This window comes from Saccopteryx leptura, chromosome 3, assembly GCF_036850995.1.
Source record: "Saccopteryx leptura isolate mSacLep1 chromosome 3, mSacLep1_pri_phased_curated, whole genome shotgun sequence".
Taxonomy (NCBI): domain Eukaryota; kingdom Metazoa; phylum Chordata; class Mammalia; order Chiroptera; family Emballonuridae; genus Saccopteryx; species Saccopteryx leptura.
In genome coordinates this window covers 274313716-274331440 of record NC_089505.1, presented here as the reverse complement: position 1 = coordinate 274331440, position 17725 = coordinate 274313716, and the positions used below count along the sequence as shown (strand labels likewise).

Here is a 17725-nt window from a genome sequence, read left to right as displayed (position 1 = left end):
CCCCACTCCCATCATCAGGAGCAGCAGTGTTCTCCAACAGGCTTCTTGAAAGTCTCTGGTGATCTGCCTCGCCTAGAAACAGCGAACATTTGTGCTGGGGGGAACCACACCTTGAGATCCCTGCAAAAGAAGTTTAAGGGTTAACAAAGGATCTCCCACCTTTTATTGTACCAAGTAATAAAATACCAAAAGCAAATAACAGATAAACCACTTTCTACTCTCACCATCATTTCATTAAAAGGTGGACATCTTAAACACCAGTAAAAATAAACAAACAGTGGAGAACATGATTTAGAATTAAGCACAATCCTTCAAGCTAAATACATGTTGGCTTTAAGAAAAACCTCTACATTGTTCGTATTTTTCTACTTTGGCTGGAAATCTATGAAAAGGTCATGACACAACTGACTTTGAACATGGACTGTGGACTGGATCAGAGTATTGTATCAATGCTAAATTTCCTGGTTTTGTTAACTGCAGAGGTTATGTAAGTCTTACGTTGTAAAAGAATGTCCTTATTCTTAGGAAATAAACCCTGAAGCGTTTAGAGGTAAAAGGGCATGTGTCTGCAATCTACCTTCAAAGAGAGAAGAAATTGTACACACACACACACACACACACACACACACACACACGATACAGAGAAAAATCAAGCAAAAAAATGACAAATGTAAACAACTGATAAAACTGAGTAAAATCTATACCAGAGTCTTTGTAGTATTTTTGTAACTTTTTAGTAAATTTGAAATTATATCAGAATTTAAAGTTACAAAATAAATTAGCAGTAAGTTAGCAGTGATTCTTAATAAGAATTGGGTTTCACTTAATACATTACCTAATTTGGTACTGTTTCAATTTTCATGAAAATATGTGATGTTTGTAATAAGAAAGAATAAAGCAAAAATTATAGACATTAAAAAGAAAAACTAAAGGCCTTCACAGACTCCATCTAGCATTTGACATTTGCTGATCTGGTCTAAGCACCCATTTTGCAGAGGGGAAAACTGAGGCCCAGGCATTTGCCATGGCTTGCTCAGTCGCTCAGAGTGGTATCATCAGAATCAGGATTCCACAAGGGCTCCTGCCCTCGCACAGGTTCCTTCCATTTCAGGATGCTGCCCCTGTTTGAATCGGGGGTCTGCGTGCACAGCCGGCCTAGCAGAACAGGTCGGGATGAGGAGATTCATTCCCTCTGAGAATGCCGCATCAGGTCAGGGTGCGTTCCTTCAACCTTTATCTCCACAAGGTCCTTAAAGCCAAGGAGAATCATCGAGAATTGCTCCATACACATTTAATTATTTCTTAGCTGCAGAAACTGAGACCCAGCAGAGGTTCTGGGTCTTGCCAAGACCATACTGCAAATTCCAGACTCTGTAGTTGAGGGACAAATTAATTGGTCAAGGCCAAGTTAACAGGAACAAAGGAAGGGGGTGGGCCTTAGGAATTGGAGGGAAAAGGAGAGGAAGCAGGCAATGTCCGGATTCGAGATCCTCTTCCCTTACCCGTGTCCCTCTCGATGTGGCTTCAGTTCCCCTGTGGCCAAAAGAAGAAGAAACAGGGTTTTGCAGGTGCCCCATGTCCTACACCCTCAGGAGGCATCACTCATATACAGTCTAGGAAAACGGCACCTTCTGGGGTTGTGCAGTGGGCAGCCTGCACAGCTGTACCTGGCGCCCTGAGAGTCATTTGCTGTTGTTGTTGTCGGGTAGTGAGGAGGTATGTTAGGGAAGGGACAGGCGTGTCTAATACTGTGGCTTGGCTTAACCAGTGACTGATTCCATCCATTCAGTCAACCACTATTTATTGCCACAGATTATATGCCAAACATCATGCTAGGGGCTGGGACTTTCCAGGCTTGAAATAGATGTACTCTCTAGGGAAGGACTTGGGGTAGTGGTCAGTGTGGAGAAGCAGCTGTCCTAGGACAAAAACCCACAAACTTTCCCCTACTTCTCTTTCCCCTCTGCCCAGCTTTCTCCGTCCTCAGGTCCTCCTAGAAGAAACCTCCAGAACCCTCCCACCCCTCCTCTATAGTCCAATAGACGATTGGTGGCGGGAGCCGCTGGCCTTCGGGCTGCAGTGCGGCTCCTTCCTCCCGTGGCAGCTAGACTTATGCATTTGCTTCACAGGTTTTATCTCACAGGCATCTGTTTGCTAACTGATATATTTTTTAATTAATCATAGAAAGAGCAAAAAGTAATTCTTCCTTCACCTTCCCAGTTTCTTTCTCAGAGATAACCATTCTTTCCAGTTTCTAAGTCTCTTTCCAATTGTGTCTGGGCATTTCCTAGTATATGTCATGTATATTATTTTCCTTTTTCTCAAAAGAAATAATGCGGTGCACATTGCTCTGCACCTTGATTTTTTTTTCCTCACTTAACACCGTATCAAGGTATTTGTTCCGTATCCACATATACACATTCTTCCCCGGCCACGTGCGACTCCAGTGTGGGGCTGTCCCACCAGTTTCATTTCACTCCTCTATTCGTTGACATCTAATCTGTTTCCCAACTTTTATGGCCCTAAAGATCTTTCTTCGTGCATCCTTGTGCATTTCCGGGAGTTCAGATTCCTTGAGGTATAATGGCTGGGGCAAAGGGAATATGTACTTTGCAGTTTGATGGCTATCATTCAATAGTCTTCCAAAATACTGCACCAAATTATACCATCTTTTTGTCTTTGCCAGTCTAAAAGATGACAAATTATCTCGTTTTAACTTGCAGTCTTTATTATGAGGTATGTTAGCATCTTTTTTCATGTTTCCAACACATAGTATTTCTCTTTATCTTACCTCTCTTCAACAGTATTTGGGAGCCACTGTGCTCCAAGCTGCTTATTCTTCCAATCACAGAGTCATTATATCTGGGATCTATGAAATGTCAAGGTTCTGAAAAAAGTTTGAGACCTGGGAGGGGGTGGCGTGTATTGGCTTTAAAATATTTTTAAAAGACTAGAAAATAGAGCCTGACCAGACGATGGTGCAGTGATAGAGCATCAGACTGGGATGCAGAGGACCCAGGTTCGAAACCCTGAAGTCGTCAGCTTGAGCGTGGGCTCACCAGCTTGAGCACAGGGTCACTGGCATGAGCATGGGATCATAGGTATGACCCCATGGTTGCTAGCTTGAGCCCAAACATCACTGGCTTGAAGCCCAATGTCGCTGGCTTGAGCAAGGGGTCACTTGCTCTGCTGAAGCCCCCGGTCAAGGCACATATGAGAAAGCAATCAGTGGCCTGACCTGTGGTGGCGCAGTGGATAAAGTGTCAACCTGGAAATGCTGAGGTCGCCAGTTCGAAACCCTGGGCTTGCCTGGTCAAGGCACATATGGGAGTTGATGCTTCCTGCTCCTCCCCCCTTCTCTCTCTCTGTCTCTCTCTCCTCTCTCTCCCTCTCTGTCTCTCTCTCCTCTCTAAAAATAAATAAATAAAATAAAAAAATAATAAATAGAAAGCAATCAGTGAACAACTAAGGAGCTGCAACAAAAAATTGATGCTTCTCATCTCTCTCCCTTCCTGTCTGTCTGTCCCTTTCTGTCCCTCTCTCTCACTCTCTCTCTGTCTCTGTCAAAAAAAAAAAAAAGACTAGAAAATAGAAACTAAAATGATGTAAGTTAATATCAATCAAGCATAATCTTATGGCAAGTTTATTCACTGGAAAACCCAGAACTCATGAACATTTCATTACATTTGAAAGCAATTTGTTGGTTTAGATGTTCTCATTTTGAAGAATTCCTAAATATGCATGATGCTTTTAAAGAAATTAGAGTCAATTTTAAGTTAAATGCATTAACTGTAGTTGGAAAATCTCATAATTATTTGAAAACCCTTTTTAAAAATTCACTAGAAAATAACACTCAATGTGGGATCAGAGTGTGTTTTCATATGTTTTGAGGTGGGGATGCCAAGAGTAAGCAGGTCAAGGGTCAATGGTGGTTTTTATTTTAAAAGCCTGTAAACCTCTGACCTAGAAAGACAATGTTTCTGCCCTCATGTAGCTTCTGGTTCAAGAACAAACTGGTTTTCTCAGCAAAAGTCAAAGACAGTGAAAAGGATCAGATCTCAATCTTGGGCTAGCCAAGGACCCCTGGCTTCTCTTCCAGCCTGGTTGTCATGGAGAAGAAACCTTCTTATGTATCACCTTCATCCAGTGGATCAGGCAGGACCCTGGGATTTTGGAAAGTGAGTGGAGTAATGGGCGCATGCCAGGAAGGGTGGGGTAGGAGTGATGTGATCTGTGTTCTCAGGACCAGCCTGGAGTGAGGGTGGGAGTAGAGGGACAGAGATAGGGAATAAAAGGGACAAATTGTCCCCAAATGACATCATGAGACAGTTGTCCCCATGAGACATCAGAACAAAATGTGCTTTTCTCTTTTCTACTCTCCCCTCTTTTAATGGGAAATGGAGATCATTCCTTGAAAGGGAACATCTGGAGGTCTGAGTCACAAGTGTGAACGTTTTAAGACCGGGAGGTGAGCAATTCAGCACCTGTCCCTCCTCCCTGTCTGCCTTCCCTCCCCATTTGAAACAGGGGAAAGGGCCGAGGGGACCTATGGGATGTGGCATTAGGACCCTGTGCGAGGTACAGATGTGCATGAGTGTGTACCTGTGTGAGTGTGTGTTCAAACATGTGAACGTGTATGTGTGTGTGTGTGCCCTCTCCCCTAACACTCTCTCTATCCCAAGTAGCTGGCATAGGACTTGGAGCCGTCACATTCAGGGAAGAGCTAACTCGTAAATCCAGGGGACCTGGATGGCCCACTGGAGTCAGGTGAATGGTGCTGAGTCCCACTTGTGCTATTTCTAGCTGTGTCGGCAAGTTGCTGCCCTCCTCTGAGCAGTTTCCTCATTTGTACAAATTGCACAAGAAAGCCTAGCTTGTCGGGACACTTTGCAGGTTAAATGATAAGTCAGTAGATGCTTAGCTCCAGGCATGGCCTTTTTAAATTTTCACCCTTTAGCTGCACTGGAAGGAGAGCAGCGCGCAGAGGCCCGTGGCAGAGCAGGAGCATGGTCTGCCTGGTGGAGAAGGGGCTGTTGGGGAGGAAGGGAGGGTGGGAGCACAGGAAAGGCTGCGGGCCAGCCTGAGAGGACCTGGAGCTGGCCCTGATAAATGCCAGTAGGGAGCCATTGAAGGTTCTGTAGCAGGAATGGAGCCAGCGCATGGGAGGTGGCTGGGATCCCCTTGCACATTTTCCATGGCCATAACCTAGATCCTAAATGTATCTGTCGTTCCTTCCTCCTTCCGCACACCCTTTCCACAGCCCAGGGAGGGGCTCCCAGGCCACAGCTCTACACCCACCGAGACCATGCAAGACCATGTCTGGCAGAGCCTGAGCCAAGGACAAGGTATAACTAAGGACATGCCCAAGCCTGGGCTTGAGCCCGTACTCTGCACCTTCCCCGCTAGGTGACATGGATCCATCTGTGCTGCCGCTTTCTCCCTGTAAAGTGGGATAACAGAGCGACCTCACAGTGTTGTCGTTGTGATGGTGAAATGAGAGAACACATGTAAAGCACTTACACGTGCCTGCCATGTAGTTGGAGCTCAGGGCACATTGCTATTGACCTTCTTTAGAAAGATGAGCAAGGCAGACAGAGGAGGTAAGATGGACAAGACAGAAAAGGGAGAGAATGAAGAGGGACCAGAGGCAGGGGAGGGTGACACACAGGCAGCCCAGCTTCCGCTTTGCTGGGCTGGGCTGCTGTCCACCTGCAGCCAGGAAAGAAGCCCCTTGGAAGGAGGAGCTGGTGGAGGGGCCCAGCCATTCAGGAAGAGAGGAGGTCGTCTCTGACCTATCCCTCCTCCCAGACCCATGTAGCCCACCCCTCAGAGTGACAGGGCTGGACCTAGTGGGCCAGCAGCATCCTGGAGGGTTCCAGAGCTGGGCCTCCTGCACAGGGGGTGGAGGTGGGCGTTCCTGGGAGAGAGGAGTGAGGGCTACAGGTGTGGGGCATGGGAGTTGGGATTCCCCATCAATGGATCGTGGGGGCCCCAGGCACAGCTCACCCTGCTTAACTAGAGGCCAGAGGCTGCTCTGTTTGAAGTGTGGCCCTGCGTAACAGAGAGCCGGTGGCACTGGATGAGACAGGATCTCTCTTCTAGCAGGCCAGCTGGGCCCTCCTCAGCGGCTGGGCACCTGAGCAGGTGTGTTGGGGGATCTACAGGATGTCACTTCTAAAAATAGAGCCCCACAGCCTGGGAGTCATCCAGGTGTAGCTGCCACACAGCCTCCCAAATTGGCTGATATGCAGGCACACGTCAGTTCTGGGCCTGCACAGACACACTCCAACTGCCTCGCACAGACCCCAGGGGACCACGGACACCCACAAAGACACACACTTAAGTTTACATGCACAACCCTTGGTCTAAGCCCCTGACGCACACACACCCTCTCACCACACTCACACTCCTCAGTACACACTGACATGCACCCAGCAGTTCCTAGGTCTCCCCACCTAAAACACCAGCCTCCCGAGAGCTGTGTGCCTGCTGGTTTTGTCCTATTTGCTGTTCCTTCAGTGCCTGTGGCGGTGTCCAGCACATAGCCGCTGCTCAGGAAATGCTTGCTCTATAAATGAATGCACAGACACATATTCTTATTTCATTACCCCCTTCCTTACCCCCATCCCACACCAATGTTAAGTTCTATTAGGCCCTGGGGTGGGTGGAACCACAAGGAGTGGCATTCTCTGGTCTGGTTGATCCCCTATACTCAGAGTCCAGGCCGGGGAGAGGTCTGGGGTGGGTGGGGGGTCCCGGGGACACAGCAGAGTGAAGCTCCTTTTTGGGAGGGGGGGGGAATCTGTTTTCTACAGGAAAGCCTTACTGGGAGAGCCACAGCACTGTGCTGGCGCTCCAAGTGGGAAGGGCTGGCTGGGCCATGTTCCTGGAAATCCCCAGTTTCAGGGCCCTTGCTCTGAGCTCTAGGCAGCTCCTCCCATCCAGGAGCACTGGGCTCCGCCGCTGCAGGGCCTGGGATGGGCCTCCCACAGCCGCAGGCTGCTGCAGTGGAGTGAGCTTGCAAGGAGCAGGGCAAGCAGCTTGGCAGCCCTCAGTGGGTGGAGAGGAGTCTTGTACAAGGAAGACGGGAGGACCTTCTGGGAAGGGGCTTGAAAAGGGCATCTGTGTATCTTCAACTCTAGGACTGATAAGGGAGCACCGTGTCTGTGCTAGGACTTCACACGCCCATGGAGTGAAGTGGAGGCTGACTGCGCCTGACCACCAGTAATGAGGAGATCCACTGTGACCCACGAGCTACTGAGGGTTATTGCCAGGCCCATGACCACAGCTCAAATCAGAGGACTCAAAAATGAGGGGCTGGTCCTGGCTGGGTTGCTCAGTGGATAGAGTGTCATCCCGGCATGCTGAGGTTGTAGGTTCTATCCCCGGCCAGCTCTCATGTAAGAAGCAACCAATGAGTGCACAACTAAATGAAACAACTAAGTGGAACAACAAGTTGATGCTTCTCTTACTCTCTCTTCTTTCCCCCTTTCTTTCCCCTCCCTCTCTCCCTTTCTCTCTCTCTTTTCTTCTCTCTCTCTCAAATCAATAGAAAAATAAAAAATAATAATAAGGTACCTGAGGGGGGAAGGTTGATGGAGGGGAGGACCAGGGGCAGTCAGGTGGCAAATGGATGAAGAAATGGGTAGGTCAGCAGAGGGACTGAAAAACACTGGGTGATGAATGGGCAAAATGGAAAGACAGAAATGGGTGGATGGCCACTGAATAGCTCCCCCTCAGTCACTCTCTGAGGCCCCACCAGGGCCTGATGACCTGGCTACTCCCACCCCAGACAGTCTCCCCCAACCCACTGCCATCTCTTCCCCAGGCCAGGCTCCCAGGGAGGCTACCACCTGCTCAGCCTGCTGCCCAGGGATGCACCTTCCAGCCAGGTACAAGCCCAGATGTGGAATCATCTCCAAGTGTTCTCACTTGAGCAGGTGTGCATAGGATGGGGTGTGGGTAGGGCCCATATCTATGGGCTAACCCTCTAAGAATAGCCCTTCCAGAGTAGCTGGGGAGTGCCCAGATTGTGGCAGATGCACACACGCATGTCATTGGCTGAGTCACAGTCTCACACTCACTGATACACACACAGTGAGGCACTCATTCACTGACACCTGGACACCAGACTCCCAGATGCCACCGGGCCACCATGTTACACAACTCCAGAATGAGCCAACCATGTGGTACAAAGTCTGGAGCAACCTGGACCCTCTGATATACTCCGACACTACACTGTCATCAACCTGCAAAGGTGCATTGAACAGTCACTGGTCCCAGCTGTACAGGTTATCAGAAACATCTTGTCACCTTCTGGATATTTGAAATCTCCCCTTCAATGACTCTTTTCAAAGAAAGCCATAGCCTGAGTCATGGGGCCCTTCCTGATGTCACATTCCAACCCTGTCTCCTGCCCTGAGAGAGCTTTGCTCCTCCCTCCAGCCACATTTCATGCGTAGGCGCTCCCTTTCCAATCCACCTTGTTCACACTCTTCCCAGAGCCCAGAATCCCTTTCCTGTCTCCATCCGGACCCCATGTACTAATTCTATGATTCCAGACAGAGACCTCAATATATCATACCTAAAGTTTAGTAGTCTGACACTCAGTAAGGACTAATGAGTCTTTATAAACTGACTTAACCAACTGAATAGTTAGCTAAAATCATTAGAAATATAAGTCAACTAAAACTTAGTGCAAGGTGGACTGCTAAGGGGTTCTAGTCAGTGGGGGCTACATTGAACCTCCCAAACACACACTGGTCACTATAGTCCCCACGGAATGAGTACTGTACCCTCCTAACCTCCACTTTCCATGGAAAAGATGCACCACTGACTAGTCAGCCAAGCCCAGCCCCGCAGCAATGGCAGGGGAGGTCAACAGGCCACAGAAGGAACATTCAACCATGGTCAGAGTCTCCCAATTCCCTGTTCCCTCCATCCATGAACACCTGGAAAAGCCCTGGAATTTTTCGAGGGTTTTCTTCAGGGCTGGGGAGTGCCAGGACAGGCCTTCTGCCAACTCAGCAAGTCCAGGGACTTTGGATGTGCTGATGCTGGCGGCCCTGCCACACCCCATGTGGGCTCAGCCTTGGCCTGGGCACTGATTGATTGATTGATTGATTGACAAGGATTTTATTCCTTCTGGACCAATCACACCTATGTAGTGTTCACTCTGTGCAAGGTCCATTTCGAAGCACTTCACTTAATTCTGACAGTGATCTTGTAAGGTCAGTATGATTCTGATGCCCATTCTACAGTTGTGGAAACTGAGACAAGGAGATGGACAGAGCAATTGACCTGAAGTCACAGCAGCTAGGAGTGGGTAGAGTCGTCTGGATTCAATCCCAGGCTGCCCAGCTCCGGAACCCGCATTTTAATCTACACTATACTATTGTCTCTTTAAATTTGTATTTGTTAACAATAAAAAAGGTTACTTGATCTAGGCTGCCTCTGGCATTAGAAAGAGACATGTGACATTCCAGGTGATTCCCAACCCCATGTCTGTCTGTGTATATGTCTGTCCCCCCACCACCACCACCACCAAACATACACGCATTTTGTCTCATCCCCGTGCTGCCAGGCATGTCCCTGTCACCTCCAGGTTCCTCCACAGCCAGGCATTGGGCCACGGGAACACACTGTGATCTCATGCCCACCCCCCACCGCCTGCCCAGGCCAGCATTCCTGGAAAGCCCAAAGGCGACTTCTTTCAGGGGAGATTTCCCCACAGGGCTTCTGTGGCCAGAATTGGGATAAACTGAGAAGGGCCCCACCCACAGTCCCATAGACGCTGCGTCTTGGGACCACAAAGCTTGAAGTGGCCCTGTGACATCAGGGCTCATCCCCTTCTTTGTGACGTGGGTCTTGGCAGGTGCTCGGCCCACAGAGCGCCCCTCCCCACCCCGGTGTGTCTGCTGGGGCTTCTTCCGGACTCAGAGGTAGTCCAGCACTTTTGTTTCCCCACCAGCTTTCCTCAGTTCCATTCCATCACCAGAGGCCGTGTCACTGTGTGCCCAGCCCTGTGTCACTGTGTGCCCAGCCCTGTGCTGGGTGCCACAGGGCCTGGCCTGACGGCTCACCAGGCTGGACGAGCCGTGCAGTCTTCCCAGAGCTGTCAGCGACACTGCTGCCGCAAATCCCCAAGGACCTTCTGGGCCTGTGCTCAGCCGCCTGCCTCAGGGACCTTTGCCTGCTGCGGGAAGTGGGGGGAATAAGAGCATGTCCTAGCCTGCTGTCCTCAGGCTCCAGCGCTCAGTAAACTCGGACCTGGGCAGTAGCCGGAAAGCCTCAGCAACACTGTCCCCTCCCCAGGGCTCAGTGTGGGGCCTGCCACCCTCCGCAGAGGACTACACGGGCTCCTCCCCGCCCCAGGCACTTCTAGCCCCTCCTCCTTGCCCAGCCTGAGTCAGAGGCCTGTCAGTCCCCACTGCCCTCAAGGCCCAGTGAGTTTGGGTAGAAAGGAGCTGTCTGGGTGCCAGCGCCTGAGGAGGTGGGCCAGGCCCTGACTCCTTGCTGACCTTTAGCAGGACCTTCTGAGCATTCTTTGATCTAGAATTGCCACATGTACACACACATACACACTCCCATTCACACCCAGCCAAGTTCTGATTAGAGATGAAACAGTCAACAGTCCAGGTATGGGGCTGAGGCAGGTCAGGGAGGGGTGCTGGGCTGAGCCAGTACGGGGTGTGGCCGCCTGTCTCTCCTTAAGGAGGCCCCAGCACCTCCTGGTACTGGAGAGCAGAGCCCGCCCAGTCTGGGAAGCAGGCCCTCCTCAGAATGGGCGCAAGTTCTGGCTACTTAGGGGGCCCTGCTCCTTGGCATAGGCCCCCAGTCTCTCTCTCTCTCTCTCTAGACGACTCCTCTGCAGCAACTCAAGGTCTCCTCCCTGCCTCTATTCTAGCCTTATAGAAAGAGTACCAAAGCCCCACAAAGCCTTGGGTCCCTGATTCACCCCCCGCAGGCTGAGCTCAGTCCTGGTGGCCCAGTTTCAGGGACTTTCCCGATAGGGTCTGCCCCGACTGGGCCCCGCTGCCCGTTGGCTGGGCTTAGCGGCTGCTGAGCGCCCGCAGCACACCTTCCCTGCCCCTGCCCTGCACACACAGCGGCTCTGCACTGCTTCCCAGGGCCTGCAGACTGCTTACGGGCAGAATATTTTGTTTTCTTTTTTTGTTTTTTGGGGTTTTTTTGCCCCCTTGTACACATTATTGATGGCTCTGCACGAAATGTCCTCCCTCCTTACCTTCCTGACCATAAAGCCAGCAGTCAACATGTCAACACTTGAGCATTACTATTGGCCAGGCGCTGTGCTAAGAACTTTCTATGTCTTTATTCATTTGACCCTCACAAGAAGCCTAGGAAGAAAGTACCATTAATTGTACCCGTTGTTCAGGCGAGGAAACTGAAACTGAGAGGTTAAGGGAGATGCATTTCTGCCCGCCTTCCTGGGTCCCTCCATGCTCCTCTTCACCACTTCCCTTGCCCACTGCCCCTTCTCCTCCAGTACGAGCTCTAGGAGGGCTGGCAGGCAGGCCTGGGTGTGAGTCACTGCCCAGCACTGAGCCTGGCACGCTGGCAGGTAACTCTGCTGCCTGGAGAAGTGGCCACAGGAAGGATGGTCCAAGCCCTCCTCCCTTCTCATCTCCCTCGGCCTCACCTGTTCCCTAGCCACCCCCCCACCTCCCCCGGCATCCATCCCTGGCCAACCTTGTTCTCGCCTTTCCTATATATAAGGTCCCGAGGAGAGTCGCAGCTTCTGCCTGCTCTCAGGTTGGGCATCACTAAAGGGAAGCAGAATCTGTGCTGGGCTGAACTGGGAGAGCTGGGGAGCTGGGCCCGCCAGCCACGTCCCCAACTCAAAGGGGCCCAGCCTGGACCTGAACACTGGCCCAGGCACAGCGCCCTGGTCACCTCTGAGTGGCTACTTCAGTGTGTGTGTGTACACTTGGGGGGGGTGCGAAAGACGAACGGAAATGAACCATCAAGCCAATGCCGCATTTATTTAAGGGGCACTAGGTTAAAAATAGACCCCGAGTGCCCAAGAGCGGGCAGCAAGCACATTGACCTTTGGCTCAGACAGGGAGAGGGATTCCAGCAGCCCTGAGAACTGTCCACGCCCTGAGGCCTCTTCTGCAGACAGACTTTTGATTCTGTCAAGTATCACACACACTTCAGCGTTGCTGGGTGGCACCAGCAACATGTTTTGTGTGCTTCGCAGATCGCAGTGTTTTGTAGCAGAAGAGCATGAACTTTAGACCTAGCAGGACCCCAGGAGGGGATTACTGTATAACTGCCCCATTTTCACCCCCACCCCACCCCCCCTGGATTGCAGAGTGGAGGACTGACGTTCCAAAAGAAATGACTGGTTCAAGGTCGTGCCCAGCCAGGCTGGAATCAGGTCTCTTGGCACCCAGCTCAGGACTCTTTCCACTGTTACATCATGCTAATCATATTAGATTGCACAATGTTCTTTCGTGTTGTTATGTAATGTCATGTAGGCAGGGGTATGGGCTAAGGGTGGAGGTGGAGAAGTCAATGGAAGGAGGTGACAAAAAAGCCATAAGGCTGAGGTACAGGCAGTGAGCCTATGTCTTCCCCCACCCAGCTCCCCCACCTGCGATTTCTCCCCATATCAGGTGTAGTGGGTGTGGCTCGGCACCCAGTACCCTAATTAGTGTGTGTTGACAGTTTCTGGTTTGTGTGTTATCACCTTGGATCCACTTATTCTTATCAGAGCCAAAGGTTGATTGGAGCACTCTAGCCCAGTCTCAAAGCAACTCCACTAGTACTCCAGGGAGTGTTTATGACCACTGTGAATAACAGCCCTCTTTCCTCAAGATGGCAGCATGGCTTGTCTGAGAGATGTCCCGTGGAGTCTAGGGTTCAATCGCCGCCGTGCTCACCGAAAAGAGAGCGCAGAGTTCTCTCCTTGGCCAGGGAAGGAAAGTGATGGCTGGCCAAAGCAGGCCGGGCACGGGCCCAGGTCTCCTGACCTCCAGCCTCGGGCAGCCCACAACGATGCTCCAGGTACCTAACCTGACAGAACCCCTACCAGGGGCTTCGGCCTCTGCTCCTTCAGCCACACAAAGGTTCCTGGGCCTCAGCAGCTCAAAAAGTGGAATAGTAATCTGGCCATCTGTGCCCCCAACCCGCCCCTCACAGCAGCCACCCACTCCCCATTAGGAAAGGGAAAGGTGGGGTCATGAGGGGTCTGTGTGGACACAGGGGCCCTGCATGTGGCTTTTTGGCCACAGAGGGGGCTCACTCTTGGTCTGTTGGCCAAGTTAGCCTCAGAACCAGAGACCTCAGGTCCTTCCTCCATCCCCTCTGAGCCTCAGGAAAGATAGCTTCTCCGAGAAGTAATTCATCCCTTCCTGATCCTGACATTCCCATCTGGGTCTCCTTGGTCCAGTGGTGTCAGAGCGGACCTGGGTTCCACACCCAGCTCGGCCTCTGTCTTCTCTCACGGGACCCTGGGCAAGTCACTGCATACCCAGGCTTCCACTGTATCACCTGTAAGATGGGACTGAACTCGGCTCTATTTCAGAATACCCTCCTTCCCGCGGACACTTGGCACCTGAGTCTGGGTGACTGCCTCTCCCCCTCTGTACAGACCCACCTGGAACAGGATCCTGGGCCCTGGGTGTAGCTCTTTTGTGTCTCACACATCATTGGGCTCCACTCACAGACACCAAAACTCCCTGAGTTTCCGGGCCTGGTCTCCAGGAACCTCCTAGGGGTGATGGAAACACCTGGTGAGGGTGTCCTCAGATTCTTCAAGGAAGGACAGGTCCCTGCCTAGCAGGTGTGTGTGTGTCCACCCACCCTCCCAGGGCATTTTCTGGAGGGGGCATTGTCCGGGACCTGGGCGGTTGCCTTTATGGCCAGGCATAAAAGGTAATCATTGACCACATCAATGCCGACCTGCGCGTCAGCACCCGTCCAGGCTCGACCCTGCCAGGCCCTGGATTATTTTACAGTCACATAAAAGGAGCCTCCAGACTGGCCCCTGGGGACTTTGGCCCTCAATGGGGGAGCAGGAGGGAACCGTTCCCTAGAGACGGGCTTTTCTTGTAGTAATATTGACTTGGCCAGAGAAGAACCTCCACCTTTTATCAAACACCACTGGGATTGTCTCGGCCCAACCTGCCTAAGCCACAGAGCTCCCATCAACAGGGACCAGCCCTCTAACCCTGCTTCCTCGCCTCTCCTGTCAGGACCTACCGGCAGCCTGGACAAAGCTGGCACAGCCCCTCCTCGGGCTGGGACTCAGGACACATCTTAAAGGTGTTATTTCCTTCACAAGTTTTATTTCATTGAGCTCTTGCTAACCCCATGGAGTAGGAACCAATATTATTCCCACTTACACACAAGAAAACTTGGGCTCAGAGAAATCAAGTAACTTGCCGAAGTCACACAGCCAGTGAATGGCAAACTTCAACAAACCGCCTATAGTCTGCACAGCAGCAGCCTCCAGATTTGTTTGGCTGTGCACTGCTATCACTAAAGCAGCTCTTAGCACACACCTTTGATCTATTTATACATGTCCATAAATCATATACATGTGTGACTGAAAATCTCTATGTTAAATATTAGCAAATATCGGCCTATCATTCAAACCAGATCAAATCAACTCAATAGACACTCCTCAAAGCTGGATTCCAGCAGGGACACCTGCGGCAAAGAGAGAAAGTGGGAATTGGGCTGAACTCTGGAGGAAAGGTGAACATATTGGGAAAGGGCATTCCAAACAAATGCTTGAGCAAAACCCAAGAGGCAGAAAATAGGAGAAATTGTTCAGGCCCAGAAGAACCTGGGAATGTGAATGAGTATAGCCAGAGATGATTCTGGAAGGGTCGCAAGGGGCCCAAAGTAGCCAGCCAGACTGCCAGATCTTGTCTAGAATGCAGTGGGGAGCCACAGCAGATTCATGAACAGGGTGTGTTTTGAAAACTTCCCTCAGGCCACATGGTGCAGCATGGATACATTCTCAGACCGATGTCCCTGGAGTGTAATGTGGCCCTTCCAAAGGCGCTAGGCTGAAGGCAGTTAGGAGTTGCCACACCTCTGTCATCTTCACATACGCTCTGTCATTTACGGGCTGCCCAACCTTGGGCAAGTACAGCGATCTTGCTGGCCTTGGTTTTACTCATCTATAAAATGGGATAACAATAGTCTACGCATCATGGATATTGTTGTCGCTTTGACAATAGGGAGAATTGGCTGAAGTGGCTGATTCAGTGTCTTTTACATAGCAGGTGCTCTTCCTATTAAAACACACCTTCTCTCTATTCTGCCTGAAGAAATCAAACCAACCCTCAAAAACCTAGTTTAGACTTCACTTTCGAGGACCCTAATGGATTTACTACTCCCTCCCCTGGCTCTGGACTCAGACCACTAATGTACCACTTCGCACACCATGCAACAGTTACTTACAGATTTACCTGTCACCAGACCATCTCTGTGCTCCTGTACCAGACAGTCAGTGGGCCTGGATAAATTTTTGTGACTTGGTTCAAAGTTGCATAAAACGTGAAACGATGTTAGAAAAGTGGGGGGGGGGGGCAGCATGTTCAGAGGCACTCTGTTAGCTCTCCACGGGCATTTTTTTAAAAGCTTCTTCTTTTCTTTTTTTTTTTAAAGATTTTATTTATTTATTCTAAAGAGGAGGAGGAGAGAGAGGAAGAGAGAGAAGGTGGAGAGAAGCAAAAAGCATCAACTCCCATATGTGCCTTGACCAGGAAAGCCCAGTGTTTTGAACCTGCGACCTCAACGTTTCAAGTCGATGCTTTATCCACTGCGCCACCACAGGTCAGGCCTCCACATGCATTATTTTATGAACCCTCTCATCTCCCTTATTAGGTAGGTATATCATGCAGGATATACTATGGTAACAAACATCCCCACATTTCAGGGGTTTAAAACGATATTTACTTGTCTCTCATGCCAAATGATCAGGGCAGGTCACCCAGAGTGTTCTTTCCTACGCTGGCCTCACTCAGGGACCCAGGCTGAAGGAAGCTCCTCTCAACATTATCGTTCACCATCACCATGGCAGCAAGCAGGAATATGAAAATTCACACATTAGTTCTTCTTGTTGCTACCTGCAAGTGGCATGTGTCAATTCTTCTCAGATTTCACTGGCCAAAGCAAATCACTTGATCACAATTAGTGAAGTATAATCTTGCAAGGCCTGCGTTTCCAACTCAGTGTCATGAAGGCCACATAAGGTGGGTCAGGTCCAACCCCAGCCTGTGCTAACCACTCCCAACTGGGCCACCCAAAGCCCCCTTGTGGCAAAGAGTAGATGCCCCTATCCAGAGACTATACATCTGCCCCCTTCCCTGGAAACCATCCCTCCATACATCAGAACATAAGGAACTGGGTCTGTCTTTATCTTCCAGGGAAACTGAACTCATCGAGGAATCAGCCTCGACTTTGGTTAGGCAGGAAAATCACAACCATATTTCACATCCAATGCCGAGACGTTGTGGGTCTGGCAAGGAGCACGGGAGAGAGGGAAAAAAGCCAGGGGCAGCTGGCTTGGGTTTGGAATGTAATTTATTACCAAATAATTACATGCTATCTGCAGGCTGGGATCACACGCTTGAGTTTGTGCCACAAGGAGAGTCTGCCCCGTGCATTTCCCAGAGCTCATTGCCTGTTTTTTCCATCATGTTTGCAATGGAGATTGTGTCGACTCTGACGGCCAGTCTGCTGTGGGTGGGTGTGTATCTGTGTGAGTGCAAGCAGCAGCAAGTCAGAAAGAGAGCGACACGCAGACGAGGAGCATCACCTGTGCGCATGGTCCCTGGGGGTGCTGAGGAGGGAGGTGGGGGGACAGGTCTCTGTCTAGCTTCTCATCCCAAATTTACGAAAAGACTTCCACATGCAAAAGTATGTGCTAAGCCTGGTTCCCTATGAGACATAGAAATGTCCTTAACCCTGGGCAAAGTTCCCTCTGTTCCAGGAGCGAGTTAAAGGAGATTCATGCAGACAGAGGGGAAGGGGCCTGGGGGAAGAAGAGGGGCAGAAATAGGCAGAGTTTCAGGCAGACAAAGCAGAGCTCAAGGTCAGAGATGAGCAGAGCAAGACACAGAGAGTAAACGGAGACGGAGTGAGGGGCAGCTGAGGGAAAGGGGTGCTGGGGGCAGGACAGGACCCCGTGGGGAGCCCAGGCTCTGGGGACCTGGGCAGTTTTCCAGCCCCTAGAAGCCTGAGTGTCCTCAACTGTAAACTGAGGCTGAGAACCCCCACGTCATAGGGCTATTGTGGGGTAAGCACAAGCGAGCTCATGAGAAAAGCCAGAACAGGCCTGGCTCCAGGAAGGTGTACAGTAGAAGAGGCCCTGCCTGCTCGCTGGGCCCCCTATGAGGGGAGGGGAGAGAACCTGGTGAGAAGTCCTTCCTCTCCATCCCAGCGTCCCAGCCTGAGCAGCAGAATGGGGTGGGCCCTGTCCCGGAGATCAAGGCCAGAGGGAAACCCATTACCTAGTGGGCAGAGACTCAGGAAGAGCTGCTCTTGCATTTTTGGTCTTTCCTGTCCCTTACTGTTCACCCCTCAAGACCTTGCTAGTTTCCAGGACCCTGCTGGTGGGGGGTGGGGCAGTAGGGCAGTTGAAGTTCTGGATACATAAGAAGAAATTTCAGAACCTGCCCGTTAGGAGCTCAGAGTCTAAGTGAGAGGCTCACTACCCAGAAAATAAGGAGTAGAAACTGTGGTT

At 50.8% G+C, this 17725-nt stretch overlaps 1 long non-coding RNA gene across 1 annotated transcript; it reads right to left on the bottom strand.

Annotated features, from left to right (window-relative positions):
- Positions 1 to 788: 788 nt before the first annotated feature.
- Positions 789 to 16044, bottom strand: LOC136397933 (uncharacterized). Its single transcript, XR_010749944.1, has 3 exons — positions 15937 to 16044; positions 6456 to 6568; positions 789 to 1533 (listed from the first exon to the last, which is right to left on the bottom strand). It is a non-coding gene; the product is annotated as an uncharacterized lncRNA (long non-coding RNA).
- Positions 16045 to 17725: the final 1681 nt, after the last annotated feature.